The 27,199-nt window shown below is 52.7% G+C and overlaps 31 non-coding genes across 31 annotated transcripts; all 31 read left to right on the top strand.

Annotated features, from left to right (window-relative positions):
* The first annotated feature begins 234 nt into the window (after nucleotides 1-234).
* On the top strand, nucleotides 235-306 carry Trnah-gug (transfer RNA histidin (anticodon GUG)). The gene has a single exon. It is a non-coding gene; the product is annotated as a tRNA-His (tRNA).
* A 736-nt stretch (nucleotides 307-1,042) lies between these two features.
* Nucleotides 1,043-1,124, top strand: Trnal-uag (transfer RNA leucine (anticodon UAG)). Its single transcript has one exon. It is a non-coding gene; the product is annotated as a tRNA-Leu (tRNA).
* Nucleotides 1,125-1,569: 445 nt separating this feature from the next.
* Nucleotides 1,570-1,641, top strand: Trnae-cuc (transfer RNA glutamic acid (anticodon CUC)). Its single transcript has one exon. It is a non-coding gene; the product is annotated as a tRNA-Glu (tRNA).
* A 380-nt stretch (nucleotides 1,642-2,021) lies between these two features.
* On the top strand, nucleotides 2,022-2,093 carry Trnah-gug (transfer RNA histidin (anticodon GUG)). Its single transcript has one exon. It is a non-coding gene; the product is annotated as a tRNA-His (tRNA).
* A 736-nt stretch (nucleotides 2,094-2,829) lies between these two features.
* Nucleotides 2,830-2,911, top strand: Trnal-uag (transfer RNA leucine (anticodon UAG)). Its single transcript has one exon. It is a non-coding gene; the product is annotated as a tRNA-Leu (tRNA).
* A 445-nt stretch (nucleotides 2,912-3,356) lies between these two features.
* On the top strand, nucleotides 3,357-3,428 carry Trnae-cuc (transfer RNA glutamic acid (anticodon CUC)). The gene has a single exon. It is a non-coding gene; the product is annotated as a tRNA-Glu (tRNA).
* Nucleotides 3,429-3,808: 380 nt separating this feature from the next.
* Nucleotides 3,809-3,880, top strand: Trnah-gug (transfer RNA histidin (anticodon GUG)). The gene has a single exon. It is a non-coding gene; the product is annotated as a tRNA-His (tRNA).
* Nucleotides 3,881-4,616: 736 nt separating this feature from the next.
* Nucleotides 4,617-4,698, top strand: Trnal-uag (transfer RNA leucine (anticodon UAG)). The gene has a single exon. It is a non-coding gene; the product is annotated as a tRNA-Leu (tRNA).
* Nucleotides 4,699-5,143: 445 nt separating this feature from the next.
* Nucleotides 5,144-5,215, top strand: Trnae-cuc (transfer RNA glutamic acid (anticodon CUC)). Its single transcript has one exon. It is a non-coding gene; the product is annotated as a tRNA-Glu (tRNA).
* Nucleotides 5,216-5,595: 380 nt separating this feature from the next.
* On the top strand, nucleotides 5,596-5,667 carry Trnah-gug (transfer RNA histidin (anticodon GUG)). The gene has a single exon. It is a non-coding gene; the product is annotated as a tRNA-His (tRNA).
* Nucleotides 5,668-6,403: 736 nt separating this feature from the next.
* Trnal-uag (transfer RNA leucine (anticodon UAG)) lies at nucleotides 6,404-6,485 on the top strand. The gene has a single exon. It is a non-coding gene; the product is annotated as a tRNA-Leu (tRNA).
* A 6,433-nt stretch (nucleotides 6,486-12,918) lies between these two features.
* Trnah-gug (transfer RNA histidin (anticodon GUG)) lies at nucleotides 12,919-12,990 on the top strand. Its single transcript has one exon. It is a non-coding gene; the product is annotated as a tRNA-His (tRNA).
* A 736-nt stretch (nucleotides 12,991-13,726) lies between these two features.
* Trnal-uag (transfer RNA leucine (anticodon UAG)) lies at nucleotides 13,727-13,808 on the top strand. The gene has a single exon. It is a non-coding gene; the product is annotated as a tRNA-Leu (tRNA).
* Nucleotides 13,809-14,253: 445 nt separating this feature from the next.
* Nucleotides 14,254-14,325, top strand: Trnae-cuc (transfer RNA glutamic acid (anticodon CUC)). Its single transcript has one exon. It is a non-coding gene; the product is annotated as a tRNA-Glu (tRNA).
* Nucleotides 14,326-14,705: 380 nt separating this feature from the next.
* Nucleotides 14,706-14,777, top strand: Trnah-gug (transfer RNA histidin (anticodon GUG)). Its single transcript has one exon. It is a non-coding gene; the product is annotated as a tRNA-His (tRNA).
* A 736-nt stretch (nucleotides 14,778-15,513) lies between these two features.
* Trnal-uag (transfer RNA leucine (anticodon UAG)) lies at nucleotides 15,514-15,595 on the top strand. Its single transcript has one exon. It is a non-coding gene; the product is annotated as a tRNA-Leu (tRNA).
* A 445-nt stretch (nucleotides 15,596-16,040) lies between these two features.
* Nucleotides 16,041-16,112, top strand: Trnae-cuc (transfer RNA glutamic acid (anticodon CUC)). The gene has a single exon. It is a non-coding gene; the product is annotated as a tRNA-Glu (tRNA).
* Nucleotides 16,113-16,492: 380 nt separating this feature from the next.
* Nucleotides 16,493-16,564, top strand: Trnah-gug (transfer RNA histidin (anticodon GUG)). Its single transcript has one exon. It is a non-coding gene; the product is annotated as a tRNA-His (tRNA).
* Nucleotides 16,565-17,300: 736 nt separating this feature from the next.
* On the top strand, nucleotides 17,301-17,382 carry Trnal-uag (transfer RNA leucine (anticodon UAG)). The gene has a single exon. It is a non-coding gene; the product is annotated as a tRNA-Leu (tRNA).
* Nucleotides 17,383-17,827: 445 nt separating this feature from the next.
* On the top strand, nucleotides 17,828-17,899 carry Trnae-cuc (transfer RNA glutamic acid (anticodon CUC)). The gene has a single exon. It is a non-coding gene; the product is annotated as a tRNA-Glu (tRNA).
* Nucleotides 17,900-18,279: 380 nt separating this feature from the next.
* On the top strand, nucleotides 18,280-18,351 carry Trnah-gug (transfer RNA histidin (anticodon GUG)). Its single transcript has one exon. It is a non-coding gene; the product is annotated as a tRNA-His (tRNA).
* A 736-nt stretch (nucleotides 18,352-19,087) lies between these two features.
* Trnal-uag (transfer RNA leucine (anticodon UAG)) lies at nucleotides 19,088-19,169 on the top strand. Its single transcript has one exon. It is a non-coding gene; the product is annotated as a tRNA-Leu (tRNA).
* Nucleotides 19,170-19,614: 445 nt separating this feature from the next.
* On the top strand, nucleotides 19,615-19,686 carry Trnae-cuc (transfer RNA glutamic acid (anticodon CUC)). The gene has a single exon. It is a non-coding gene; the product is annotated as a tRNA-Glu (tRNA).
* A 380-nt stretch (nucleotides 19,687-20,066) lies between these two features.
* Nucleotides 20,067-20,138, top strand: Trnah-gug (transfer RNA histidin (anticodon GUG)). Its single transcript has one exon. It is a non-coding gene; the product is annotated as a tRNA-His (tRNA).
* A 736-nt stretch (nucleotides 20,139-20,874) lies between these two features.
* Nucleotides 20,875-20,956, top strand: Trnal-uag (transfer RNA leucine (anticodon UAG)). The gene has a single exon. It is a non-coding gene; the product is annotated as a tRNA-Leu (tRNA).
* Nucleotides 20,957-21,401: 445 nt separating this feature from the next.
* Trnae-cuc (transfer RNA glutamic acid (anticodon CUC)) lies at nucleotides 21,402-21,473 on the top strand. Its single transcript has one exon. It is a non-coding gene; the product is annotated as a tRNA-Glu (tRNA).
* Nucleotides 21,474-21,853: 380 nt separating this feature from the next.
* Trnah-gug (transfer RNA histidin (anticodon GUG)) lies at nucleotides 21,854-21,925 on the top strand. The gene has a single exon. It is a non-coding gene; the product is annotated as a tRNA-His (tRNA).
* A 736-nt stretch (nucleotides 21,926-22,661) lies between these two features.
* Nucleotides 22,662-22,743, top strand: Trnal-uag (transfer RNA leucine (anticodon UAG)). Its single transcript has one exon. It is a non-coding gene; the product is annotated as a tRNA-Leu (tRNA).
* A 445-nt stretch (nucleotides 22,744-23,188) lies between these two features.
* Nucleotides 23,189-23,260, top strand: Trnae-cuc (transfer RNA glutamic acid (anticodon CUC)). The gene has a single exon. It is a non-coding gene; the product is annotated as a tRNA-Glu (tRNA).
* A 380-nt stretch (nucleotides 23,261-23,640) lies between these two features.
* Trnah-gug (transfer RNA histidin (anticodon GUG)) lies at nucleotides 23,641-23,712 on the top strand. Its single transcript has one exon. It is a non-coding gene; the product is annotated as a tRNA-His (tRNA).
* Nucleotides 23,713-24,448: 736 nt separating this feature from the next.
* On the top strand, nucleotides 24,449-24,530 carry Trnal-uag (transfer RNA leucine (anticodon UAG)). Its single transcript has one exon. It is a non-coding gene; the product is annotated as a tRNA-Leu (tRNA).
* Nucleotides 24,531-27,199: the final 2,669 nt, after the last annotated feature.

Below are 27,199 nucleotides of genomic sequence, written 5' to 3'. Positions count from 1 at the left end.
CAGCCACATACCTGTAGTCAAGAGGCTTGGGGGACTGCAAGACATTGCCACGGAGGTGAATGCAGCTAACCACTGTAGTTAGTGTCCTGACAGCGCAGGCACGTTCATTTGCTCGTATACATGTGATGGAGACCGTGTCTGACACTGCTGTGGCGTACACCTTGGCCTAGGCTTTGCTGGGTATCGCCACTTGCATTCCAGCCAGCTGCCTTCGCGGGCGCCTCCGTGGCCATGGCCGTGATCGTCTAGTGGTTAGGACATTGCGTTGTGGCCGCAATAACCCAGGTTCGAATCCTGGTCACGGCAATTTTGAAAGTTTTGCCTTGCTGCCGTTGCAATGACGAGTACTCGAAATGACAGTACTCTCTTGATTTTTTTCACTCGTGTTCCGCAGGCCGCAGTTTGCACTACCACTTCATCCCCAACACGTAATGTCGCCTCCCAGAGCGCAGACGTCCGCTGCTCTCTGTAGTCGAAAAGGGCAGTTGTTTGAAGTGCGATGGATGAGCAGCCAGTCCCAGCAGAACAGGAAGCTGTGGCGTGCACTGTTTGTACAAATGCTAGGAACACTGGCGCACCAAGCAGCGCATGTAGCGTGGCCGAGCGCTTTAAGGCGCTGGTTTAAGGCACCAGTCTCTCTGTTGGCGCGGTTTCGAGTCCTGTAGCTGTCGGGGGTTTCGCTGTGATCGCGTTAACCTGCCGCTTTTTCTTCAAGTGTAACCTCCTTGAGCTCACATATGTTTGACACATGGAGCATTCTAGCTCCGCCTGACAGTTACAGCTACGATAATTTAGTGGTTACGGAAAGCCCAGGTTCGAAACCTGGTCACGGCACGAAAACGTCTCTTGACGCTGTCTCCTTAACTGCGACAGCTACAGACAAGTGGCGTCGCTACCATGCGGCGGGCACGGCTTTTTCTTGCTGTGGATGGCCTAAAGGGACGCTTCCAGTGGGAGAGCAGTGGAAATACATGCCAAGATACTTCCATTTCGAAGTGATCTTTGTAGTACAAAGGAAACGTTTTGCCGCTGCTGCTGCAACGGTAACGTGGCCGAGCGGTCTAAGGCGCTGGTTTTAGGCACCAGTCTCTTCGGAGGCGTGGGTTCGAATCCCACCGTTGCCACTTTTTACGTCTCATTTTTGTGCCGTTGCGGTGTGTTCTCGTGGGGTAGGACGCAGCTCTTGTGACGCGCGTGTTGTGTAGGTAGCGTGGCCGAGCGGTCTAAGGCGCTGGTGTCAGGCACCATTCTCTTCGGAGGCGTGGGTTCCAATCCCACAGCTGCCAAGCGTGTAATGTCTCCTGTGTCGAAGGCAGATGCACTCATTGCCCGCAAAGGAAGCAGCACAACAAGGCGTGAGCGTCTGCTTGGTGAATGGTCGTAGAACAGTGCGTGGTGCAACGACAGCATTTGTAGGCACCTTTTGCTCTCATCATTGCTGGCGTTCGTCTCCACGAAATGCGTCCGGAGCACGCCGTTCTATAACGCGAGAGAGTGGATTTTTTACAGTTGTCGTCAGTTAACCGTGCGTGGCTGCTGCGTTCGCTGGAAAGAGCACTGCCGTCGTTATCCGGTGTGGTCTAGTGGCTAGGATACCTGGCTCTCACCCAGGAGGCCCGGGTTCGATTCCCGGTACCGGAATTGCGCGTTTTTGTTGCTCCTCTTATGCGACTTGTCTCGACTTTGCTCGACTGACGCTACGCTGACGCGTGCAGAAAGCTACGTTAAGTATGATTCACGGCAACACCTGACGGCGAGAGAGATGAAGCGTCTATCCACTTGTTATCCAGCCACATACCTGTAGTCAAGAGGCTTGGGGGACTGCAAGACATTGCCACGGAGGTGAATGCAGCTAACCACTGTAGTTAGTGTCCTGACAGCGCAGGCACGTTCATTTGCTCGTATACATGTGATGGAGACCGTGTCTGACACTGCTGTGGCGTACACCTTGGCCTAGGCTTTGCTGGGTATCGCCACTTGCATTCCAGCCAGCTGCCTTCGCGGGCGCCTCCGTGGCCATGGCCGTGATCGTCTAGTGGTTAGGACATTGCGTTGTGGCCGCAATAACCCAGGTTCGAATCCTGGTCACGGCAATTTTGAAAGTTTTGCCTTGCTGCCGTTGCAATGACGAGTACTCGAAATGACAGTACTCTCTTGATTTTTTTCACTCGTGTTCCGCAGGCCGCAGTTTGCACTACCACTTCATCCCCAACACGTAATGTCGCCTCCCAGAGCGCAGACGTCCGCTGCTCTCTGTAGTCGAAAAGGGCAGTTGTTTGAAGTGCGATGGATGAGCAGCCAGTCCCAGCAGAACAGGAAGCTGTGGCGTGCACTGTTTGTACAAATGCTAGGAACACTGGCGCACCAAGCAGCGCATGTAGCGTGGCCGAGCGCTTTAAGGCGCTGGTTTAAGGCACCAGTCTCTCTGTTGGCGCGGTTTCGAGTCCTGTAGCTGTCGGGGGTTTCGCTGTGATCGCGTTAACCTGCCGCTTTTTCTTCAAGTGTAACCTCCTTGAGCTCACATATGTTTGACACATGGAGCATTCTAGCTCCGCCTGACAGTTACAGCTACGATAATTTAGTGGTTACGGAAAGCCCAGGTTCGAAACCTGGTCACGGCACGAAAACGTCTCTTGACGCTGTCTCCTTAACTGCGACAGCTACAGACAAGTGGCGTCGCTACCATGCGGCGGGCACGGCTTTTTCTTGCTGTGGATGGCCTAAAGGGACGCTTCCAGTGGGAGAGCAGTGGAAATACATGCCAAGATACTTCCATTTCGAAGTGATCTTTGTAGTACAAAGGAAACGTTTTGCCGCTGCTGCTGCAACGGTAACGTGGCCGAGCGGTCTAAGGCGCTGGTTTTAGGCACCAGTCTCTTCGGAGGCGTGGGTTCGAATCCCACCGTTGCCACTTTTTACGTCTCATTTTTGTGCCGTTGCGGTGTGTTCTCGTGGGGTAGGACGCAGCTCTTGTGACGCGCGTGTTGTGTAGGTAGCGTGGCCGAGCGGTCTAAGGCGCTGGTGTCAGGCACCATTCTCTTCGGAGGCGTGGGTTCCAATCCCACAGCTGCCAAGCGTGTAATGTCTCCTGTGTCGAAGGCAGATGCACTCATTGCCCGCAAAGGAAGCAGCACAACAAGGCGTGAGCGTCTGCTTGGTGAATGGTCGTAGAACAGTGCGTGGTGCAACGACAGCATTTGTAGGCACCTTTTGCTCTCATCATTGCTGGCGTTCGTCTCCACGAAATGCGTCCGGAGCACGCCGTTCTATAACGCGAGAGAGTGGATTTTTTACAGTTGTCGTCAGTTAACCGTGCGTGGCTGCTGCGTTCGCTGGAAAGAGCACTGCCGTCGTTATCCGGTGTGGTCTAGTGGCTAGGATACCTGGCTCTCACCCAGGAGGCCCGGGTTCGATTCCCGGTACCGGAACTGCGCGTTTTTGTTGCTCCTCTTATGCGACTTGTCTCGACTTTGCTCGACTGACGCTACGCTGACGCGTGCAGAAAGCTACGTTAAGTATGATTCACGGCAACACCTGACGGCGAGAGAGATGAAGCGTCTATCCACTTGTTATCCAGCCACATACCTGTAGTCAAGAGGCTTGGGGGACTGCAAGACATTGCCACGGAGGTGAATGCAGCTAACCACTGTAGTTAGTGTCCTGACAGCGCAGGCACGTTCATTTGCTCGTATACATGTGATGGAGACCGTGTCTGACACTGCTGTGGCGTACACCTTGGCCTAGGCTTTGCTGGGTATCGCCACTTGCATTCCAGCCAGCTGCCTTCGCGGGCGCCTCCGTGGCCATGGCCGTGATCGTCTAGTGGTTAGGACATTGCGTTGTGGCCGCAATAACCCAGGTTCGAATCCTGGTCACGGCAATTTTGAAAGTTTTGCCTTGCTGCCGTTGCAATGACGAGTACTCGAAATGACAGTACTCTCTTGATTTTTTTCACTCGTGTTCCGCAGGCCGCAGTTTGCACTACCACTTCATCCCCAACACGTAATGTCGCCTCCCAGAGCGCAGACGTCCGCTGCTCTCTGTAGTCGAAAAGGGCAGTTGTTTGAAGTGCGATGGATGAGCAGCCAGTCCCAGCAGAACAGGAAGTTGTGGCGTGCACTGTTTGTACAAATGCTAGGAACACTGGCGCACCAAGCAGCGCATGTAGCGTGGCCGAGCGCTTTAAGGCGCTGGTTTAAGGCACCAGTCTCTCTGTTGGCGCGGTTTCGAGTCCTGTAGCTGTCGGGGGTTTCGCTGTGATCGCGTTAACCTGCCGCTTTTTCTTCAAGTGTAACCTCCTTGAGCTCACATATGTTTGACACATGGAGCATTCTAGCTCCGCCTGACAGTTACAGCTACGATAATTTAGTGGTTACGGAAAGCCCAGGTTCGAAACCTGGTCACGGCACGAAAACGTCTCTTGACGCTGTCTCCTTAACTGCGACAGCTACAGACAAGTGGCGTCGCTACCATGCGGCGGGCACGGCTTTTTCTTGCTGTGGATGGCCTAAAGGGACGCTTCCAGTGGGAGAGCAGTGGAAATACATGCCAAGATACTTCCATTTCGAAGTGATCTTTGTAGTACAAAGGAAACGTTTTGCCGCTGCTGCTGCAACGGTAACGTGGCCGAACGGTCTAAGGCGCTGGTTTTAGGCACCAGTCTCTTCGGAGGCGTGGGTTCGAATCCCACCGTTGCCACTTTTTACGTCTCATTTTTGTGCCGTTGCGGTGTGTTCTCGTGGGGTAGGACGCAGCTCTTGTGACGCGCGTGTTGTGTAGGTAGCGTGGCCGAGCGGTCTAAGGCGCTGGTGTCAGGCACCATTCTCTTCGGAGGCGTGGGTTCCAATCCCACAGCTGCCAAGCGTGTAATGTCTCCTGTGTCGAAGGCAGATGCACTCATTGCCCGCAAAGGAAGCAGCACAACAAGGCGTGAGCGTCTGCTTGGTGAATGGTCGTAGAACAGTGCGTGGTGCAACGACAGCATTTGTAGGCACCTTTTGCTCTCATCATTGCTGGCGTTCGTCTCCACGAAATGCGTCCGGAGCACGCCGTTCTATAACGCGAGAGAGTGGATTTTTTACAGTTGTCGTCAGTTAACCGTGCGTGGCTGCTGCGTTCGCTGGAAAGAGCACTGCCGTCGTTATCCGGTGTGGTCTAGTGGCTAGGATACCTGGCTCTCACCCAGGAGGCCCGGGTTCGATTCCCGGTACCGGAATTGCGCGTTTTTGTTGCTCCTCTTATGCGACTTGTCTCGACTTTGCTCGACTGACGCTACGCTGACGCGTGCAGAAAGCTACGTTAAGTATGATTCACGGCAACACCTGACGGCGAGAGAGATGAAGCGTCTATCCACTTGTTATCCAGCCACATACCTGTAGTCAAGAGGCTTGGGGGACTGCAAGACATTGCCACGGAGGTGAATGCAGCTAACCACTGTAGTTAGTGTCCTGACAGCGCAGGCACGTTCATTTGCTCGTATACATGTGATGGAGACCGTGTCTGACACTGCTGTGGCGTACACCTTGGCCTAGGCTTTGCTGGGTATCGCCACTTGCATTCCAGCCAGCTGCCTTCGCGGGCGCCTCCGTGGCCATGGCCGTGATCGTCTAGTGGTTAGGACATTGCGTTGTGGCCGCAATAACCCAGGTTCGAATCCTGGTCACGGCAATTTTGAAAGTTTTGCCTTGCTGCCGTTGCAATGACGAGTACTCGAAATGACAGTACTCTCTTGATTTTTTTCACTCGTGTTCCGCAGGCCGCAGTTTGCACTACCACTTCATCCCCAACACGTAATGTCGCCTCCCAGAGCGCAGACGTCCGCTGCTCTCTGTAGTCGAAAAGGGCAGTTGTTTGAAGTGCGATGGATGAGCAGCCAGTCCCAGCAGAACAGGAAGCTGTGGCGTGCACTGTTTGTACAAATGCTAGGAACACTGGCGCACCAAGCAGCGCATGTAGCGTGGCCGAGCGCTTTAAGGCGCTGGTTTAAGGCACCAGTCTCTCTGTTGGCGCGGTTTCGAGTCCTGTAGCTGTCGGGGGTTTCGCTGTGATCGCGTTAACCTGCCGCTTTTTCTTCAAGTGTAACCTCCTTGAGCTCACATATGTTTGACACATGGAGCATTCTAGCTCCGCCTGACAGTTACAGCTACGATAATTTAGTGGTTACGGAAAGCCCAGGTTCGAAACCTGGTCACGGCACGAAAACGTCTCTTGACGCTGTCTCCTTAACTGCGACAGCTACAGACAAGTGGCGTCGCTACCATGCGGCGGGCACGGCTTTTTCTTGCTGTGGATGGCCTAAAGGGACGCTTCCAGTGGGAGAGCAGTGGAAATACATGCCAAGATACTTCCATTTCGAAGTGATCTTTGTAGTACAAAGGAAACGTTTTGCCGCTGCTGCTGCAACGGTAACGTGGCCGAGCGGTCTAAGGCGCTGGTTTTAGGCACCAGTCTCTTCGGAGGCGTGGGTTCGAATCCCACCGTTGCCACTTTTTACGTCTCATTTTTGTGCCGTTGCGGTGTGTTCTCGTGGGGTAGGACGCAGCTCTTGTGACGCGCGTGTTGTGTAGGTAGCGTGGCCGAGCGGTCTAAGGCGCTGGTGTCAGGCACCATTCTCTTCGGAGGCGTGGGTTCCAATCCCACAGCTGCCAAGCGTGTAATGTCTCCTGTGTCGAAGGCAGATGCACTCATTGCCCGCAAAGGAAGCAGCACAACAAGGCGTGAGCGTCTGCTTGGTGAATGGTCGTAGAACAGTGCGTGGTGCAACGACAGCATTTGTAGGCACCTTTTGCTCTCATCATTGCTGGCGTTCGTCTCCACGAAATGCGTCCGGAGCACGCCGTTCTATAACGCGAGAGAGTGGATTTTTTACAGTTGTCGTCAGTTAACCGTGCGTGGCTGCTGCGTTCGCTGGAAAGAGCACTGCCGTCGTTATCCGGTGTGGTCTAGTGGCTAGTTCCGCTTTAGACGCCGTGCAGTGTGGACGTGCCTAGTCTTCCGCTCCGCCGTAGCGTTACGTATAGTGGACTATAGCTTTTGTTTACGTGTTGTGTTGCAACTTCTGTGAGTGTTTCTCCGTCGTTGTTTAGTACCTTGTGTTACTTTCTGTCCTTATTTCAGTGTGTTGTGTGTAGCGGTTTCGACCGCATATTTTGAAAATGTCGTCCCAGGTTATTCCTCGTCAGGCTACAGTTAGTTTTACTTTTGACAAGTCAACCCGCCATGTGCAACCTAGTTCCCTTGAGATTCATGATTGGTTGGTAGATACCTTTGGTGTTCATTCGGATCAGGTGCATACTGCTTATTTTGATACCGAACTGTATGTTTTCTTTGTTAAGTTTATGGACCCACTTCAGGTTGATAAAATTCTTTCTAAATATGGTCATCAAGTTCTCTTTCGGCATCGGGATGATTCTGTAAGTACCGTGCTGCTTTCCAATGCTTCTATCACGTATACCAATGTTCGTGTTTACAACCTTCCACCGGAGGTGGATAATGTCTATCTTAAGGAGGGTCTACAAAGGTATGGTGATGTAAAGAGCATTCGCCTTGAACGCTGGTCAAGCCAACATCGCCTGCAATGTTACAGTGGTATTCGTTCAGTCGAAATGCACGTTAAGCAGAATATTCCATCTCACCTGCAGATCGGTGGATATCGTGTCCATGTAACATATAGTGGTCAGGTTGGCACCTGTTTTTTGTGCAATGAAAGTGGTCACGTGCGTACCGACTGTCCGCGGAGGGTTTTTGTTTTAAAAAATTCTCTCGAACAGCGTCGCAAGTTAACGGTCGCTGACCTCGTTGCAGGTGGTTCTGCTCTTGGTGTAGCACAGTCCAGTGGTAGTAGCGCCCCACCACAGGTTTTGCGCGCCCCTGACACAGAATTTCCTCCTTTGCGTGCTAAATCTGATGTTGTTCCGTCTGTCCCTCAGGTGGGTGTGCCACTTTTGAATAATAAGAGGCGTCGCCCACACGATGGAAATAGTACGGATGAGGATCTCCCTGAGATGCCCCAGTCCGAGCGACCGGCATCCTCCGAGCCACTGTGTACTGTAGCTGCTCCCTGCTCTCCTGAGGTAACGGTTACGGTGGCGGCTGCTGGCGCCCCTTCGGCCTCCGACGCAGCTTCTCTCGAGTCGGATCGTCGGTCGGGCCTGTTGGCGCCGTCTTCCGAACCGACTTCGATGTCACAACAAGTGGAGCCGCGACAACTTCCTGCTTCGCTGCCCCATACCTCTGCCAGCGGAGCTGCTCCGCTTCCGTCCAACTTTGCGGCCTCGGACCTTCCTGCTCACGATTCGCCTGCGTGCAGTCCATGTTTGCCGGAAGCTAGTGTAAGTGTTGACCATTCCGTTTTGTCGGAGTTTCCCCCCGCGACCCCGGATCCCGCATGTGGACCGGCGCGGGTGGTGTCGGATACAGAACTTGACCCTCCTACGTCACCGGCGGCTGAAGCTTCCTTGCCCGTGAGCCGACGCAAGTTACGCGTTCAGCCGAACGTTAATGCTGTTCGTAAAAAACCGAAGCGTAAGGGATCCGCGGAACGGGGTACCAGTCCCCCTCCCTCGGATGCCTCCGTCTCCCCTGCCATGGACTCTGACGTTGGTGCGTCGGTGTAGGTGATTTCCTTTCTCGCTTTTCTCTCTATGGTTCAAGCATACACCTTTCTTACCTTAAATCTTAACCGTATTGAGTCCGACGTTCGCATTGCCTCTTTGCGGCAGTTTATTTACGACGCCTGTGCGGACGTAGTGTTCTTGCAGGAAGTGTTGTTTTCTGATCTCTCTCTACCTGGATTTCAAACTGTTTTTAATGTCGCGCCGGAATATTCAACAGGAACTGCTCTTTTCTTTCGAGAGGGCATTCCTATTACTGACATTGAATTCCTTGACTCTGGCCGTGGGATTGGTTGTCGTCTTTTTGATCTCCGCCTCGTTGTTTTGTATGCCCCCTCTGGTTCGGGTCACACTGTGGCTCGCTCGCGCTTTTATAAAGAAGAGCTTATTTATCTTTTGCGCCAGAGTCCTCGGAGTCTCCTCCTCGGAGGCGATTTTAATTGTGTTTTACGCCCTGAAGACCAGTCCCCCAATTTTAATTATTGCCGTGATTTACATGACTTAGTTCGTACGATGCATCTGCGTGATGTTTGGGAACACAAATATCCAACCCTGGTGAAATATACGTTTTTTACCGCGTCCTCATGTAGTAGACTCGACAGATTCTATTTATCTGATTTTTTATGTGATAAAATTCTTTCTGTCGATGTTATTCCTACTAGTTTTTCTGACCATTGTGCTTTTACTGCAACTGTAAATCTTAGTCACCAACCTGCAAAACTTTATCGTTCCCAGTGGATGTTAAATGTTTCCCACCTTGCCGACAGTGCTATGGATGATGTTATAAGTGGCGTGTGGGAGCGATGTCTTCGCTCTGTCCCGCGATACCCCTCGTTGCTGGTTTGGTGGACTGCGTTTGCCAAGCCCAAGATTCGTCAGACTTTGATTTTTTACTGTGCTGCAAGGGCGCGTGATTTTAAGAACACGTATGAATATTACTACTCTGTCCTGCGTGAACTATATGACGCGGCGGGTACCTCTCCTCTGCGGATCCATGATGTTCGTCGTATTAAAGCCAAGCTCTTGAGCCTTAAACGACGACAGATGGATGGTCTGCGAGTTAAGTCGAAACCTCACTCTCTTGTTGAAGGTGAGCTGACATCCTTGTACCACCTGCTACGGCATCACACTCGTCGTCGTCGCTCCTTCATCTCTTCTCTTACGGTGGATGATGGACGGCAGCTTATTGCACAGGAGGAAATGGTTCGTGCTCTCCATCAGTATTACGCTAGTCTCTATTCTGCCGATGATTCTGGTGAGTCTCTTTCGGATGATGTCTTTGGGGATCTAACTGCGACGATCGCGCCTGACGCGAACGGCGAATTTCTCCGGGAGTTCCAGGTAGATGAGGTTTTCGATTTTATTGCTCGCTCTCCGTCCAGTAAATCGCCGGGTCCAGACGGCCTGCCTAAAGAATTTTATCTCCGATTTTGGCCTCTTTTGGGTGGCATTTTTACGCAGATTTTAAATGAGATTGTCAGGGGGATGGATGTGCCTGCCGATTTTAAAGTAGGGAAAATTGTTTTAATTCCGAAGTCTTCTGGTCGTTTATCTGCTGCCAATCTTCGTCCGCTCACATTGCTGAATTTTGACTACAAGACAGCTGCTAGAGCGCTCAATAGCCGGTTGTTCTCTCTGCTTCGGGGTGTGATTGGTGCACATCAATGTTGTTTTCATGATAGATCTATTCTGACACCAGTAGCCGAATATCGGGATGTTGTCTCGGTTGCGGCGGTTACAAACGTACATTGTGCCTTTGCCTTCCTTGATTTTCATAAGGCTTTTGATCACGTCAGTCATGTGTTTTTAGATCGTGTTTTAGGTACAATAGGTTTTAACGCTTCATCACGTGGTGTTCTTGGCAATTTGTATAGGGGAATAACAGCTCGGGTGTCAGTCAATGGGCAGCTGACGCCGCCCATTGCTATCCGCCGCGGAGTGCCTCAGGGTAGTCCGCTCTCTATGTCTTTATTCGTATTGTCCCTGGAACCGCTGCTTCGGACTATTGCTCTCAAGCTTCAGGGTATGTCCCTCTCTGGTGGGAAGCTCTCGGTTAAGGCATATGCGGATGATGTCGTTGTTCTCCTCCGTCAACGTGATGATATCCCGTTGTTGAAAGGGGCAGTTGATGCATACTGTCGTGTCTCTGGAGCGCGTCTCAATCAGGGTAAATGTAAGTTCCTTGATATTCGAGGATTTCGCGATGCTGACGTCCCTTGGGCCACTGTTGTCGATCGCCATACGTCCTTGGGGATTATCATTGATCGGTGTCCTCTAAAAATGGCGGCTCTCAATTGGAAATCGGTCACCGAGAAGATACAGGGGGCTCTGATGGTCCATGAGCAGCGCTCTGCTACCATTTTGCAAAAAGTCAGAATTTTAGACACCTACGTTCTATGTAAAGCTTATTATGTTGCTCAGCTGTTCCCACTTCCCATGATGGTGGCGAAAAGGTTGCGCCAATTGTCTAGCAGGTTTATATGGAAGGGCCATCTATTCAAGTTACGTTACGAGGTAATGACGAAACCGCGTATCTCCGGAGGCTTGGGCCTCTCTGACATTACTCGCAAGGCGTCTGCTTTGTACGTCCGCCGAACGACTCTAATTGTTACGCAAGAAGTGACTTCAATTACATCCAGGCTTTTTACTGTTGTGCGTCCGGCGAGCCTTGCTCCACCTGTCGATGTCGGACGCCTAAATTTTAAGTTGAAACACATTCGGGAATTTTACATTGCGGTGAGTTACCTCGGTGACGTCTTCTTGCGGCGACCGGTGCCAACGACCAAGGGCTTGATTGCCCGCTGGGAGGGGCTGGCCGGTCCCAATCCAATAGAACTGGCGTCTCCATCTGTGTCCTGGAGGAACGTCTGGAAGAATGTTAGTCTGCCGATCCACTCTATGGCCGTGGCGTCCACGTGGTATAGGGTAATAAATAATTTGGTTCCCACCAATGTACGACTGCACCGTATTGGTCTTTCTGACACGGACACCTGTACTCGGTGTGGTCTCGTGGATACCCTTGAACATCGATTCACCTGCTGTGGGCACCTTGCTAATTGGCGTTGGCTCAGGAAACAACTTGCCTTTGTCACTAGGTCTGCTGAAGCCGCTTATACTATTGACATCATCGTCCGGCCCGATTCTTCCTTTTTTCCGCGAACGAAGCTCCATACCGTCATGTGGTTGATTGGCCATTTCGTACATTTTGTCAACAGTTGTCATGAAGAGGATGGACACCTAGCGTTTCGGCAGTACATGCTTACTGCTTACTGGCAGCGCTTGCGATTGCCAGGCCTCCGAGATGATTTTGCCAATATGCTTAGCCTGACATTTGAAAGAGAGGGTGTTGGCTAAGGTCACCTGTGTGAGCCATTTTCTTTTATACTGTTTCTGGATTTGCCGCCTTTATGTATGTTTCTTCTCTACACCAGGACTGAAGTTTCCGTTTTTAAAAAAAAAAAAAAAAAAAAGGGGTATGATTCCTGCTTTGGGTGCAGGAGGTCCCGGGTTCAAATCCCGGACGAGCCCTGCCATTTTGACCGTGCTGAAGCGTAGGTGGAACTCAGCCCCGGTTGCAGCTCCTCAATGAAGAGTAGACGCCTGTTATAGCACGTGGATATAACAAGAATGCGGCACCAGTAAAGTACGTAGGTGGAATTCGGTAGAAAGGCAGACGGTAATTTTGCATGCAACGGAAAACAAGGTTGTCTTTGCGGGATATGTGCACCGTGAGTGGAGATTCAGCTTAATTGTGCGACAGTCTACCCTCATCTTACTAGCGACGGCAACAACCAAGGGGTGGCATGTACGATTGAGCGTGGCTAAGAGTTTCTCATTATTAGTTAGCAAAAAAAAAAAAAAAAAAAAAGTGGCTAGGATACCTGGCTCTCACCCAGGAGGCCCGGGTTCGATTCCCGGTACCGGAATTGCGCGTTTTTGTTGCTCCTCTTATGCGACTTGTCTCGACTTTGCTCGACTGACGCTACGCTGACGCGTGCAGAAAGCTACGTTAAGTATGATTCACGGCAACACCTGACGGCGAGAGAGATGAAGCGTCTATCCACTTGTTATCCAGCCACATACCTGTAGTCAAGAGGCTTGGGGGACTGCAAGACATTGCCACGGAGGTGAATGCAGCTAACCACTGTAGTTAGTGTCCTGACAGCGCAGGCACGTTCATTTGCTCGTATACATGTGATGGAGACCGTGTCTGACACTGCTGTGGCGTACACCTTGGCCTAGGCTTTGCTGGGTATCGCCACTTGCATTCCAGCCAGCTGCCTTCGCGGGCGCCTCCGTGGCCATGGCCGTGATCGTCTAGTGGTTAGGACATTGCGTTGTGGCCGCAATAACCCAGGTTCGAATCCTGGTCACGGCAATTTTGAAAGTTTTGCCTTGCTGCCGTTGCAATGACGAGTACTCGAAATGACAGTACTCTCTTGATTTTTTTCACTCGTGTTCCGCAGGCCGCAGTTTGCACTACCACTTCATCCCCAACACGTAATGTCGCCTCCCAGAGCGCAGACGTCCGCTGCTCTCTGTAGTCGAAAAGGGCAGTTGTTTGAAGTGCGATGGATGAGCAGCCAGTCCCAGCAGAACAGGAAGTTGTGGCGTGCACTGTTTGTACAAATGCTAGGAACACTGGCGCACCAAGCAGCGCATGTAGCGTGGCCGAGCGCTTTAAGGCGCTGGTTTAAGGCACCAGTCTCTCTGTTGGCGCGGTTTCGAGTCCTGTAGCTGTCGGGGGTTTCGCTGTGATCGCGTTAACCTGCCGCTTTTTCTTCAAGTGTAACCTCCTTGAGCTCACATATGTTTGACACATGGAGCATTCTAGCTCCGCCTGACAGTTACAGCTACGATAATTTAGTGGTTACGGAAAGCCCAGGTTCGAAACCTGGTCACGGCACGAAAACGTCTCTTGACGCTGTCTCCTTAACTGCGACAGCTACAGACAAGTGGCGTCGCTACCATGCGGCGGGCACGGCTTTTTCTTGCTGTGGATGGCCTAAAGGGACGCTTCCAGTGGGAGAGCAGTGGAAATACATGCCAAGATACTTCCATTTCGAAGTGATCTTTGTAGTACAAAGGAAACGTTTTGCCGCTGCTGCTGCAACGGTAACGTGGCCGAACGGTCTAAGGCGCTGGTTTTAGGCACCAGTCTCTTCGGAGGCGTGGGTTCGAATCCCACCGTTGCCACTTTTTACGTCTCATTTTTGTGCCGTTGCGGTGTGTTCTCGTGGGGTAGGACGCAGCTCTTGTGACGCGCGTGTTGTGTAGGTAGCGTGGCCGAGCGGTCTAAGGCGCTGGTGTCAGGCACCATTCTCTTCGGAGGCGTGGGTTCCAATCCCACAGCTGCCAAGCGTGTAATGTCTCCTGTGTCGAAGGCAGATGCACTCATTGCCCGCAAAGGAAGCAGCACAACAAGGCGTGAGCGTCTGCTTGGTGAATGGTCGTAGAACAGTGCGTGGTGCAACGACAGCATTTGTAGGCACCTTTTGCTCTCATCATTGCTGGCGTTCGTCTCCACGAAATGCGTCCGGAGCACGCCGTTCTATAACGCGAGAGAGTGGATTTTTTACAGTTGTCGTCAGTTAACCGTGCGTGGCTGCTGCGTTCGCTGGAAAGAGCACTGCCGTCGTTATCCGGTGTGGTCTAGTGGCTAGGATACCTGGCTCTCACCCAGGAGGCCCGGGTTCGATTCCCGGTACCGGAATTGCGCGTTTTTGTTGCTCCTCTTATGCGACTTGTCTCGACTTTGCTCGACTGACGCTACGCTGACGCGTGCAGAAAGCTACGTTAAGTATGATTCACGGCAACACCTGACGGCGAGAGAGATGAAGCGTCTATCCACTTGTTATCCAGCCACATACCTGTAGTCAAGAGGCTTGGGGGACTGCAAGACATTGCCACGGAGGTGAATGCAGCTAACCACTGTAGTTAGTGTCCTGACAGCGCAGGCACGTTCATTTGCTCGTATACATGTGATGGAGACCGTGTCTGACACTGCTGTGGCGTACACCTTGGCCTAGGCTTTGCTGGGTATCGCCACTTGCATTCCAGCCAGCTGCCTTCGCGGGCGCCTCCGTGGCCATGGCCGTGATCGTCTAGTGGTTAGGACATTGCGTTGTGGCCGCAATAACCCAGGTTCGAATCCTGGTCACGGCAATTTTGAAAGTTTTGCCTTGCTGCCGTTGCAATGACGAGTACTCGAAATGACAGTACTCTCTTGATTTTTTTCACTCGTGTTCCGCAGGCCGCAGTTTGCACTACCACTTCATCCCCAACACGTAATGTCGCCTCCCAGAGCGCAGACGTCCGCTGCTCTCTGTAGTCGAAAAGGGCAGTTGTTTGAAGTGCGATGGATGAGCAGCCAGTCCCAGCAGAACAGGAAGTTGTGGCGTGCACTGTTTGTACAAATGCTAGGAACACTGGCGCACCAAGCAGCGCATGTAGCGTGGCCGAGCGCTTTAAGGCGCTGGTTTAAGGCACCAGTCTCTCTGTTGGCGCGGTTTCGAGTCCTGTAGCTGTCGGGGGTTTCGCTGTGATCGCGTTAACCTGCCGCTTTTTCTTCAAGTGTAACCTCCTTGAGCTCACATATGTTTGACACATGGAGCATTCTAGCTCCGCCTGACAGTTACAGCTACGATAATTTAGTGGTTACGGAAAGCCCAGGTTCGAAACCTGGTCACGGCACGAAAACGTCTCTTGACGCTGTCTCCTTAACTGCGACAGCTACAGACAAGTGGCGTCGCTACCATGCGGCGGGCACGGCTTTTTCTTGCTGTGGATGGCCTAAAGGGACGCTTCCAGTGGGAGAGCAGTGGAAATACATGCCAAGATACTTCCATTTCGAAGTGATCTTTGTAGTACAAAGGAAACGTTTTGCCGCTGCTGCTGCAACGGTAACGTGGCCGAGCGGTCTAAGGCGCTGGTTTTAGGCACCAGTCTCTTCGGAGGCGTGGGTTCGAATCCCACCGTTGCCACTTTTTACGTCTCATTTTTGTGCCGTTGCGGTGTGTTCTCGTGGGGTAGGACGCAGCTCTTGTGACGCGCGTGTTGTGTAGGTAGCGTGGCCGAGCGGTCTAAGGCGCTGGTGTCAGGCACCATTCTCTTCGGAGGCGTGGGTTCCAATCCCACAGCTGCCAAGCGTGTAATGTCCCCTGTGTCGAAGGCAGATGCACTCATTGCCCGCAAAGGAAGCAGCACAACAAGGCGTGAGCGTCTGCTTGGTGAATGGTCGTAGAACAGTGCGTGGTGCAACGACAGCATTTGTAGGCACCTTTTGCTCTCATCATTGCTGGCGTTCGTCTCCACGAAATGCGTCCGGAGCACGCCGTTCTATAACGCGAGAGAGTGGATTTTTTACAGTTGTCGTCAGTTAACCGTGCGTGGCTGCTGCGTTCGCTGGAAAGAGCACTGCCGTCGTTATCCGGTGTGGTCTAGTGGCTAGGATACCTGGCTCTCACCCAGGAGGCCCGGGTTCGATTCCCGGTACCGGAACTGCGCGTTTTTGTTGCTCCTCTTATGCGACTTGTCTCGACTTTGCTCGACTGACGCTACGCTGACGCGTGCAGAAAGCTACGTTAAGTATGATTCACGGCAACACCTGACGGCGAGAGAGATGAAGCGTCTATCCACTTGTTATCCAGCCACATACCTGTAGTCAAGAGGCTTGGGGGACTGCAAGACATTGCCACGGAGGTGAATGCAGCTAACCACTGTAGTTAGTGTCCTGACAGCGCAGGCACGTTCATTTGCTCGTATACATGTGATGGAGACCGTGTCTGACACTGCTGTGGCGTACACCTTGGCCTAGGCTTTGCTGGGTATCGCCACTTGCATTCCAGCCAGCTGCCTTCGCGGGCGCCTCCGTGGCCATGGCCGTGATCGTCTAGTGGTTAGGACATTGCGTTGTGGCCGCAATAACCCAGGTTCGAATCCTGGTCACGGCAATTTTGAAAGTTTTGCCTTGCTGCCGTTGCAATGACGAGTACTCGAAATGACAGTACTCTCTTGATTTTTTTCACTCGTGTTCCGCAGGCCGCAGTTTGCACTACCACTTCATCCCCAACACGTAATGTCGCCTCCCAGAGCGCAGACGTCCGCTGCTCTCTGTAGTCGAAAAGGGCAGTTGTTTGAAGTGCGATGGATGAGCAGCCAGTCCCAGCAGAACAGGAAGTTGTGGCGTGCACTGTTTGTACAAATGCTAGGAACACTGGCGCACCAAGCAGCGCATGTAGCGTGGCCGAGCGCTTTAAGGCGCTGGTTTAAGGCACCAGTCTCTCTGTTGGCGCGGTTTCGAGTCCTGTAGCTGTCGGGGGTTTCGCTGTGATCGCGTTAACCTGCCGCTTTTTCTTCAAGTGTAACCTCCTTGAGCTCACATATGTTTGACACATGGAGCATTCTAGCTCCGCCTGACAGTTACAGCTACGATAATTTAGTGGTTACGGAAAGCCCAGGTTCGAAACCTGGTCACGGCACGAAAACGTCTCTTGACGCTGTCTCCTTAACTGCGACAGCTACAGACAAGTGGCGTCGCTACCATGCGGCGGGCACGGCTTTTTCTTGCTGTGGATGGCCTAAAGGGACGCTTCCAGTGGGAGAGCAGTGGAAATACATGCCAAGATACTTCCATTTCGAAGTGATCTTTGTAGTACAAAGGAAACGTTTTGCCGCTGCTGCTGCAACGGTAACGTGGCCGAGCGGTCTAAGGCGCTGGTTTTAGGCACCAGTCTCTTCGGAGGCGTGGGTTCGAATCCCACCGTTGCCACTTTTTACGTCTTATTTTTGTGCCGTTGCGGTGTGTTCTCGTGGGGTAGGACGCAGCTCTTGTGACGCGCGTGTTGTGTAGGTAGCGTGGCCGAGCGGTCTAAGGCGCTGGTGTCAGGCACCATTCTCTTCGGAGGCGTGGGTTCCAATCCCACAGCTGCCAAGCGTGTAATGTCTCCTGTGTCGAAGGCAGATGCACTCATTGCCCGCAAAGGAAGCAGCACAACAAGGCGTGAGCGTCTGCTTGGTGAATGGTCGTAGAACAGTGCGTGGTGCAACGACAGCATTTGTAGGCACCTTTTGCTCTCATCATTGCTGGCGTTCGTCTCCACGAAATGCGTCCGGAGCACGCCGTTCTATAACGCGAGAGAGTGGATTTTTTACAGTTGTCGTCAGTTAACCGTGCGTGGCTGCTGCGTTCGCTGGAAAGAGCACTGCCGTCGTTATCCGGTGTGGTCTAGTGGCTAGGATACCTGGCTCTCACCCAGGAGGCCCGGGTTCGATTCCCGGTACCGGAACTGCGCGTTTTTGTTGCTCCTCTTATGCGACTTGTCTCGACTTTGCTCGACTGACGCTACGCTGACGCGTGCAGAAAGCTACGTTAAGTATGATTCACGGCAACACCTGACGGCGAGAGAGATGAAGCGTCTATCCACTTGTTATCCAGCCACATACCTGTAGTCAAGAGGCTTGGGGGACTGCAAGACATTGCCACGGAGGTGAATGCAGCTAACCACTGTAGTTAGTGTCCTGACAGCGCAGGCACGTTCATTTGCTCGTATACATGTGATGGAGACCGTGTCTGACACTGCTGTGGCGTACACCTTGGCCTAGGCTTTGCTGGGTATCGCCACTTGCATTCCAGCCAGCTGCCTTCGCGGGCGCCTCCGTGGCCATGGCCGTGATCGTCTAGTGGTTAGGACATTGCGTTGTGGCCGCAATAACCCAGGTTCGAATCCTGGTCACGGCAATTTTGAAAGTTTTGCCTTGCTGCCGTTGCAATGACGAGTACTCGAAATGACAGTACTCTCTTGATTTTTTTCACTCGTGTTCCGCAGGCCGCAGTTTGCACTACCACTTCATCCCCAACACGTAATGTCGCCTCCCAGAGCGCAGACGTCCGCTGCTCTCTGTAGTCGAAAAGGGCAGTTGTTTGAAGTGCGATGGATGAGCAGCCAGTCCCAGCAGAACAGGAAGTTGTGGCGTGCACTGTTTGTACAAATGCTAGGAACACTGGCGCACCAAGCAGCGCATGTAGCGTGGCCGAGCGCTTTAAGGCGCTGGTTTAAGGCACCAGTCTCTCTGTTGGCGCGGTTTCGAGTCCTGTAGCTGTCGGGGGTTTCGCTGTGATCGCGTTAACCTGCCGCTTTTTCTTCAAGTGTAACCTCCTTGAGCTCACATATGTTTGACACATGGAGCATTCTAGCTCCGCCTGACAGTTACAGCTACGATAATTTAGTGGTTACGGAAAGCCCAGGTTCGAAACCTGGTCACGGCACGAAAACGTCTCTTGACGCTGTCTCCTTAACTGCGACAGCTACAGACAAGTGGCGTCGCTACCATGCGGCGGGCACGGCTTTTTCTTGCTGTGGATGGCCTAAAGGGACGCTTCCAGTGGGAGAGCAGTGGAAATACATGCCAAGATACTTCCATTTCGAAGTGATCTTTGTAGTACAAAGGAAACGTTTTGCCGCTGCTGCTGCAACGGTAACGTGGCCGAGCGGTCTAAGGCGCTGGTTTTAGGCACCAGTCTCTTCGGAGGCGTGGGTTCGAATCCCACCGTTGCCACTTTTTACGTCTCATTTTTGTGCCGTTGCGGTGTGTTCTCGTGGGGTAGGACGCAGCTCTTGTGACGCGCGTGTTGTGTAGGTAGCGTGGCCGAGCGGTCTAAGGCGCTGGTGTCAGGCACCATTCTCTTCGGAGGCGTGGGTTCCAATCCCACAGCTGCCAAGCGTGTAATGTCTCCTGTGTCGAAGGCAGATGCACTCATTGCCCGCAAAGGAAGCAGCACAACAAGGCGTGAGCGTCTGCTTGGTGAATGGTCGTAGAACAGTGCGTGGTGCAACGACAGCATTTGTAGGCACCTTTTGCTCTCATCATTGCTGGCGTTCGTCTCCACGAAATGCGTCCGGAGCACGCCGTTCTATAACGCGAGAGAGTGGATTTTTTACAGTTGTCGTCAGTTAACCGTGCGTGGCTGCTGCGTTCGCTGGAAAGAGCACTGCCGTCGTTATCCGGTGTGGTCTAGTGGCTAGGATACCTGGCTCTCACCCAGGAGGCCCGGGTTCGATTCCCGGTACCGGAACTGCGCGTTTTTGTTGCTCCTCTTATGCGACTTGTCTCGACTTTGCTCGACTGACGCTACGCTGACGCGTGCAGAAAGCTACGTTAAGTATGATTCACGGCAACACCTGACGGCGAGAGAGATGAAGCGTCTATCCACTTGTTATCCAGCCACATACCTGTAGTCAAGAGGCTTGGGGGACTGCAAGACATTGCCACGGAGGTGAATGCAGCTAACCACTGTAGTTAGTGTCCTGACAGCGCAGGCACGTTCATTTGCTCGTATACATGTGATGGAGACCGTGTCTGACACTGCTGTGGCGTACACCTTGGCCTAGGCTTTGCTGGGTATCGCCACTTGCATTCCAGCCAGCTGCCTTCGCGGGCGCCTCCGTGGCCATGGCCGTGATCGTCTAGTGGTTAGGACATTGCGTTGTGGCCGCAATAACCCAGGTTCGAATCCTGGTCACGGCAATTTTGAAAGTTTTGCCTTGCTGCCGTTGCAATGACGAGTACTCGAAATGACAGTACTCTCTTGATTTTTTTCACTCGTGTTCCGCAGGCCGCAGTTTGCACTACCACTTCATCCCCAACACGTAATGTCGCCTCCCAGAGCGCAGACGTCCGCTGCTCTCTGTAGTCGAAAAGGGCAGTTGTTTGAAGTGCGATGGATGAGCAGCCAGTCCCAGCAGAACAGGAAGTTGTGGCGTGCACTGTTTGTACAAATGCTAGGAACACTGGCGCACCAAGCAGCGCATGTAGCGTGGCCGAGCGCTTTAAGGCGCTGGTTTAAGGCACCAGTCTCTCTGTTGGCGCGGTTTCGAGTCCTGTAGCTGTCGGGGGTTTCGCTGTGATCGCGTTAACCTGCCGCTTTTTCTTCAAGTGTAACCTCCTTGAGCTCACATATGTTTGACACATGGAGCATTCTAGCTCCGCCTGACAGTTACAGCTACGATAATTTAGTGGTTACGGAAAGCCCAGGTTCGAAACCTGGTCACGGCACGAAAACGTCTCTTGACGCTGTCTCCTTAACTGCGACAGCTACAGACAAGTGGCGTCGCTACCATGCGGCGGGCACGGCTTTTTCTTGCTGTGGATGGCCTAAAGGGACGCTTCCAGTGGGAGAGCAGTGGAAATACATGCCAAGATACTTCCATTTCGAAGTGATCTTTGTAGTACAAAGGAAACGTTTTGCCGCTGCTGCTGCAACGGTAACGTGGCCGAGCGGTCTAAGGCGCTGGTTTTAGGCACCAGTCTCTTCGGAGGCGTGGGTTCGAATCCCACCGTTGCCACTTTTTACGTCTCATTTTTGTGCCGTTGCGGTGTGTTCTCGTGGGGTAGGACGCAGCTCTTGTGACGCGCGTGTTGTGTAGGTAGCGTGGCCGAGCGGTCTAAGGCGCTGGTGTCAGGCACCATTCTCTTCGGAGGCGTGGGTTCCAATCCCACAGCTGCCAAGCGTGTAATGTCTCCTGTGTCGAAGGCAGATGCACTCATTGCCCGCAAAGGAAGCAGCACAACAAGGCGTGAGCGTCTGCTTGGTGAATGGTCGTAGAACAGTGCGTGGTGCAACGACAGCATTTGTAGGCACCTTTTGCTCTCATCATTGCTGGCGTTCGTCTCCACGAAATGCGTCCGGAGCACGCCGTTCTATAACGCGAGAGAGTGGATTTTTTACAGTTGTCGTCAGTTAACCGTGCGTGGCTGCTGCGTTCGCTGGAAAGAGCACTGCCGTCGTTATCCGGTGTGGTCTAGTGGCTAGGATACCTGGCTCTCACCCAGGAGGCCCGGGTTCGATTCCCGGTACCGGAACTGCGCGTTTTTGTTGCTCCTCTTATGCGACTTGTCTCGACTTTGCTCGACTGACGCTACGCTGACGCGTGCAGAAAGCTACGTTAAGTATGATTCACGGCAACACCTGACGGCGAGAGAGATGAAGCGTCTATCCACTTGTTATCCAGCCACATACCTGTAGTCAAGAGGCTTGGGGGACTGCAAGACATTGCCACGGAGGTGAATGCAGCTAACCACTGTAGTTAGTGTCCTGACAGCGCAGGCACGTTCATTTGCTCGTATACATGTGATGGAGACCGTGTCTGACACTGCTGTGGCGTACACCTTGGCCTAGGCTTTGCTGGGTATCGCCACTTGCATTCCAGCCAGCTGCCTTCGCGGGCGCCTCCGTGGCCATGGCCGTGATCGTCTAGTGGTTAGGACATTGCGTTGTGGCCGCAATAACCCAGGTTCGAATCCTGGTCACGGCAATTTTGAAAGTTTTGCCTTGCTGCCGTTGCAATGACGAGTACTCGAAATGACAGTACTCTCTTGATTTTTTTCACTCGTGTTCCGCAGGCCGCAGTTTGCACTACCACTTCATCCCCAACACGTAATGTCGCCTCCCAGAGCGCAGACGTCCGCTGCTCTCTGTAGTCGAAAAGGGCAGTTGTTTGAAGTGCGATGGATGAGCAGCCAGTCCCAGCAGAACAGGAAGTTGTGGCGTGCACTGTTTGTACAAATGCTAGGAACACTGGCGCACCAAGCAGCGCATGTAGCGTGGCCGAGCGCTTTAAGGCGCTGGTTTAAGGCACCAGTCTCTCTGTTGGCGCGGTTTCGAGTCCTGTAGCTGTCGGGGGTTTCGCTGTGATCGCGTTAACCTGCCGCTTTTTCTTCAAGTGTAACCTCCTTGAGCTCACATATGTTTGACACATGGAGCATTCTAGCTCCGCCTGACAGTTACAGCTACGATAATTTAGTGGTTACGGAAAGCCCAGGTTCGAAACCTGGTCACGGCACGAAAACGTCTCTTGACGCTGTCTCCTTAACTGCGACAGCTACAGACAAGTGGCGTCGCTACCATGCGGCGGGCACGGCTTTTTCTTGCTGTGGATGGCCTAAAGGGACGCTTCCAGTGGGAGAGCAGTGGAAATACATGCCAAGATACTTCCATTTCGAAGTGATCTTTGTAGTACAAAGGAAACGTTTTGCCGCTGCTGCTGCAACGGTAACGTGGCCGAACGGTCTAAGGCGCTGGTTTTAGGCACCAGTCTCTTCGGAGGCGTGGGTTCGAATCCCACCGTTGCCACTTTTTACGTCTCATTTTTGTGCCGTTGCGGTGTGTTCTCGTGGGGTAGGACGCAGCTCTTGTGACGCGCGTGTTGTGTAGGTAGCGTGGCCGAGCGGTCTAAGGCGCTGGTGTCAGGCACCATTCTCTTCGGAGGCGTGGGTTCCAATCCCACAGCTGCCAAGCGTGTAATGTCTCCTGTGTCGAAGGCAGATGCACTCATTGCCCGCAAAGGAAGCAGCACAACAAGGCGTGAGCGTCTGCTTGGTGAATGGTCGTAGAACAGTGCGTGGTGCAACGACAGCATTTGTAGGCACCTTTTGCTCTCATCATTGCTGGCGTTCGTCTCCACGAAATGCGTCCGGAGCACGCCGTTCTATAACGCGAGAGAGTGGATTTTTTACAGTTGTCGTCAGTTAACCGTGCGTGGCTGCTGCGTTCGCTGGAAAGAGCACTGCCGTCGTTATCCGGTGTGGTCTAGTGGCTAGGATACCTGGCTCTCACCCAGGAGGCCCGGGTTCGATTCCCGGTACCGGAATTGCGCGTTTTTGTTGCTCCTCTTATGCGACTTGTCTCGACTTTGCTCGACTGACGCTACGCTGACGCGTGCAGAAAGCTACGTTAAGTATGATTCACGGCAACACCTGACGGCGAGAGAGATGAAGCGTCTATCCACTTGTTATCCAGCCACATACCTGTAGTCAAGAGGCTTGGGGGACTGCAAGACATTGCCACGGAGGTGAATGCAGCTAACCACTGTAGTTAGTGTCCTGACAGCGCAGGCACGTTCATTTGCTCGTATACATGTGATGGAGACCGTGTCTGACACTGCTGTGGCGTACACCTTGGCCTAGGCTTTGCTGGGTATCGCCACTTGCATTCCAGCCAGCTGCCTTCGCGGGCGCCTCCGTGGCCATGGCCGTGATCGTCTAGTGGTTAGGACATTGCGTTGTGGCCGCAATAACCCAGGTTCGAATCCTGGTCACGGCAATTTTGAAAGTTTTGCCTTGCTGCCGTTGCAATGACGAGTACTCGAAATGACAGTACTCTCTTGATTTTTTTCACTCGTGTTCCGCAGGCCGCAGTTTGCACTACCACTTCATCCCCAACACGTAATGTCGCCTCCCAGAGCGCAGACGTCCGCTGCTCTCTGTAGTCGAAAAGGGCAGTTGTTTGAAGTGCGATGGATGAGCAGCCAGTCCCAGCAGAACAGGAAGCTGTGGCGTGCACTGTTTGTACAAATGCTAGGAACACTGGCGCACCAAGCAGCGCATGTAGCGTGGCCGAGCGCTTTAAGACGCTGGTTTAAGGCACCAGTCTCTCTGTTGGCGCGGTTTCGAGTCCTGTAGCTGTCGGGGGTTTCGCTGTGATCGCGTTAACCTGCCGCTTTTTCTTCAAGTGTAACCTCCTTGAGCTCACATATGTTTGACACATGGAGCATTCTAGCTCCGCCTGACAGTTACAGCTACGATAATTTAGTGGTTACGGAAAGCCCAGGTTCGAAACCTGGTCACGGCACGAAAACGTCTCTTGACGCTGTCTCCTTAACTGCGACAGCTACAGACAAGTGGCGTCGCTACCATGCGGCGGGCACGGCTTTTTCTTGCTGTGGATGGCCTAAAGGGACGCTTCCAGTGGGAGAGCAGTGGAAATACATGCCAAGATACTTCCATTTCGAAGTGATCTTTGTAGTACAAAGGAAACGTTTTGCCGCTGCTGCTGCAACGGTAACGTGGCCGAGCGGTCTAAGGCGCTGGTTTTAGGCACCAGTCTCTTCGGAGGCGTGGGTTCGAATCCCACCGTTGCCACTTTTTACGTCTCATTTTTGTGCCGTTGCGGTGTGTTCTCGTGGGGTAGGACGCAGCTCTTGTGACGCGCGTGTTGTGTAGGTAGCGTGGCCGAGCGGTCTAAGGCGCTGGTGTCAGGCACCATTCTCTTCGGAGGCGTGGGTTCCAATCCCACAGCTGCCAAGCGTGTAATGTCTCCTGTGTCGAAGGCAGATGCACTCATTGCCCGCAAAGGAAGCAGCACAACAAGGCGTGAGCGTCTGCTTGGTGAATGGTCGTAGAACAGTGCGTGGTGCAACGACAGCATTTGTAGGCACCTTTTGCTCTCATCATTGCTGGCGTTCGTCTCCACGAAATGCGTCCGGAGCACGCCGTTCTATAACGCGAGAGAGTGGATTTTTTACAGTTGTCGTCAGTTAACCGTGCGTGGCTGCTGCGTTCGCTGGAAAGAGCACTGCCGTCGTTATCCGGTGTGGTCTAGTGGCCACAGTCTGCCTGCAGCGGCCGTGGCGTGCGGTTGTCTGTGCTTCGCGCTGCGGCTGGCTTGTTTACTTCTGCGGGGTAAGTCGCTCGCTAGCAGCGGTTATTCTTGCGTTTGTGGAATGACGTTGATAATTCAGTGATGGCACATACTATGAGGCAAGACACCTTGAAGTTAACGTTCGATAACACGTTTGCCCGACCAACATCCTTCGAAATCGAGGATTTCCTCGAAGAAGTGATGAAAATTGGCCTCGATGAGATTATCGGTATACATTTGTCGATTCTGTCTAGCATCGTTTATATCAAGATGAGAGATGCCGAGTTTTGTGACAAACTAGTTGACTCCTTTAGTTCTGGTTTGAAGTTTAAGCATAGTGATGGCAATGTGGGTGTGGTTACTGTTTCCCACGCCGGGCTTGGACTTCGAACAATTCGCATTTTTGAACTACCGTTTGAGGTCCCAGCAGAACAGATAAACGTTGCGATATCGCCGTATGGCAAAGTTTTGAGCAACTTTGCAGAACGTTGGTCTCCGGCGCATAAGTATCCGGTACTGAATGGCGTCAGGCAGCTTAAAGTTGACTTGCAACGACATATTCCGTCGTACGTCACGGTTTGTGGGTACCGTGCCGTCGTAATGTATGATGGTCAACCTAGAACATGTGCCAGATGTAACTCGACGGGACATGTTCGTGCGGAATGTTTACAGCGTCGTGTAGTTCAACTGCCAACCGGAGAGAGTGTTAGCCCTCCCGCGATGTCAACATTACAGCCATCGTACGTGTCGGTTGCCCGCGGTGAGCCGTCAATACAACCGATTCGCGATAAACCTGCCGGACCCAGTTCCGTCGTTAATGTGACGTCTCCGGACACGCCAGTCGCGTCCGAGATGGCTGCTTCTGAAACACATGAAACTAACAGGACCAGTGAGATGGCGGTGGACCAGCCCTCACGGGGTGCCGAGTTGGTGGAGGTGTCCATGGCTCCTGCTCCCATGTCTGAACGAGTCGCTGAAACGATGCCCAACTCCGACACAGTAATACGTGGTAATCGATCTCCGAAGAAAAATAAAAAGCGGAGGATGGCTCACCAAGGTGCGGAAGATACAGCACCGAGCTTACGGGGAAAGGCTAAATTAATCGGTCAGAACTTAAAAGAAGGGCCCGCAGACGCTGCCGCCTCGCCTTCGCGCTCGCGGGACACAATACGATCAGACGACACCATGTCGGAGACTCCCACGATGTACGACAGCGGACCAGATGACACGCCCACTCAGCAAACTGAGCTACAGAATACGAATCCACCAGTTTCTGAGCCAGTAGGCACCCTTTGCTCTCCCAATTGGGCGGACGAGTTTGAAACGAACGAAGCTGATGTAGAGATGCAGGAGGATTCCACACCCTCGACCGGCTCCTTGCCCCCCGTATCAGCGGTTGATGGACACAACGTCCACGTGGCCATGGCTACTCAAACGACCGACACGGTCAGCGCCTCCCATTGAAGGCTGTATGACGCACCCTATCGTTTGCTCCTTTCGTACCAAACATCTATGACCACCTTGCAGGCCTACAAGATCCTGACTCTCAATATCAATAAGATACGCAGTGATTTGAATCTGAAGAACTTACAAGACTTGTTATACGCAGCCGACATCGATATAGCCATGCTTCAGGAAGTGAGTGAGATCAGGTTAGACCACATAGCAGGGTATAACGCTTTCGTGAACCCTGGCAACGGTTTCGAACTTGGAACAGCGTTACTGTTAAAAGAAGGGATCATTGCAAATTGTGAGGCCAAACTGGTGACCGGCAGAGGGATAGCAGTCACTGTCAATAACATCAGACTGATTAATATTTACGCACCTTCTGGGTCCAGTAATAGGCAACACCGTGCAGAATTTTTTCGCCACGAGATCCTTCCGCTCTTCGGGACCCACTACAGTGATGTCATTTTTGGCGGCGATTTCAATTGTGTGCTTCGTCAAATCGATCAAACTCCTCACTTTAATCGGTGTGTCGAATTAGAACAGATCATTCAAGAACTCCGCTTCACTGACACTTGGACGCACATGCACGGAGTGGAAGTGGGTTTTACGCATGTTACCAATCATACGGCAAGTAGGTTAGATAGAATTTACATATCGCGTAATTTAACGCAACACCTGCTACACACCGAAATATGGCCAACTGTATTTTCCGACCATGCTG

The sequence above is a fragment of the Schistocerca serialis genome, chromosome 1, assembly GCF_023864345.2.
Source record: "Schistocerca serialis cubense isolate TAMUIC-IGC-003099 chromosome 1, iqSchSeri2.2, whole genome shotgun sequence".
NCBI classification, from domain to species: domain Eukaryota; kingdom Metazoa; phylum Arthropoda; class Insecta; order Orthoptera; family Acrididae; genus Schistocerca; species Schistocerca serialis.
This window is presented reverse-complemented; position numbering and strand designations above follow the sequence as displayed.